Source organism: Otolemur garnettii, unplaced genomic scaffold, assembly GCF_000181295.1.
Source record: "Otolemur garnettii isolate 467f Iridium unplaced genomic scaffold, OtoGar3 scaffold00141, whole genome shotgun sequence".
NCBI lineage: Eukaryota > Metazoa > Chordata > Mammalia > Primates > Galagidae > Otolemur > Otolemur garnettii.
This window is the reverse complement of record NW_003852536.1, coordinates 1,424,175-1,426,042: the sequence shown is the minus strand read 5'-3', so window position 1 is coordinate 1,426,042 and position 1,868 is coordinate 1,424,175.

The window sequence follows — 1,868 nt, the reverse complement described above, 5'->3', positions numbered from 1 at the left end:
TGTGGTCCCAGCTACTTGGGAGGCTGAGGCAGGAGATTCGCTTGAGCCCAGGAGTTGGAGGTTGCTGTGAGCTGTGATGCCATAGCACTCTACCCAAGGGGACAGCTTGAGGCCCTGTCTCAAAAAAAAAAAAAAATAAGTAAACGTTTTTTAAAAATTAATACTACCATCAATACTATTGCATAAATAGATCTTTTTTTTTTTTTTGGTTGCAGTTTTTGGCCAGGGTCTGGTTTGAACCCACCACCTCTGGCATACGGGGCTGGCGCCCTACTTCTTGAGCCACAGGTGCTGCTCCATAAATAGATCTTTTTTAAATTATTGACTTCTTAATATGTGTATATCAGAAGTTTTGAATTACTGAATAAAAAATGTGATTATTTTAAGGCTCCTGTTTTATTCTTTTCCTCTAGAAAGACTGACTTTCTGCCATAAACTAGCGATACCAACAATATTTGCACGTGTCTGTACCCAACACCAGACCAGCAGCAGGATTCATCATCTTATTTATTTTTACCAGTAAGTATAACATGGTACACTGAAGCACTTTTACATTTACTTTCTTTAATAAGCAGACAAGTAGCAAACTCTCCTACACAGAGATTTTAAGTATCTGAAAAGGATCTTCAGGCGGTGGGGTTCCTCTCATTGTATCACACTACCACTCAAAAATGATCTACGGTGCCTTATTTTCTCTAGATTCAAACCTAAACATAACACATAATTGGTGTTTAACACCTATTTAGTTGCTTTGTGGCTTCTAAAGCTCAGTATCTCCCCCAAAGAGCATAATTATCTTCGGGATGTGCAAAACTCTCAACTCCAAATTCACCTTTTTGGACTGCTCTGTGAAAATGAAACCTGGATTTAATTTTTTTTTTTTCCTGTGCTAGCTAGCGCTGAAATTTTGTCAGTAGAGGGGGTTGGAGAGACTGCAGAAGGAAGAGATTATTGTTTCCTGGCTCCACTGGGCTCACCCAGCCGATCTCCAGCATCCAGCTCCTGTAGCAGCCACAGCCGGCAGCACCAGCCACAGCAGCTCCCTGGCCTAGCCCCAGGCCCTTCGGCTGCCAACGTTATTACATAGTCGAGCGCCTTTAGCGTCTCGCCAGCTCTTGGGGAACAGCTTTCCTGACATCTCAGGAGGCAGATTCCCAGAAAGACTTGCCACAGGACACCACCATCTCTTCTGTTTCGTGAATCACAGCTGCACTGGTCTGGGTCTCTGGCTTGGGTGAGGTTGAGGTCTCACCCAAGTGTCTCTCAGCACGAGGACGGGGTCTTTTTCTGCTATTTCTGAATTCTTCCAAGTTCTCTTTATTCGTTACTAGCCAAGCCCTCGTTGCTATAATCTTCTATTCTAGTTAATACTTCTTGATACTAAGGACACAGGTGGGGGCTCATACTGTAATCCCAGCCCTTTGGGAGGCAAAGGTGGGAGGATCCCCTTGAGGCCAGCAGTTTGAAGCTAGCCTGGGTGACAGAACAAGACTCTGTCTCTAACAACAACAAAAACAAAACATTATTTTTTGTAGAGACAGGGAATCACTTTTCCTTAGGCTGGTCTTGAACACCTGTGCTCAAGAAATCCTCTTGCCTTGGCTTCCCAAGTCCTAGGATTACAGGCATGCGCTACCATGGTCAGCTTCACTAAAAAGATATTTTAAAAATTAGCCAGGTTAAAAAAAAAAAAATTAGCCAGGTGTGGTGGCACGTGCCTGTAGTACTAGCTACTGGGGAGGCTGAGTCAGGAGGATCACTTGAGCCCAAGAGTTTAAGATTGCAGTGAGCGGCTTGGCTCCTCTGGCTCAAGTGGCTAAGGCGCCAGCCACATACACCTAAGGTGGCAGGTTCAAATCCAGCCTGGG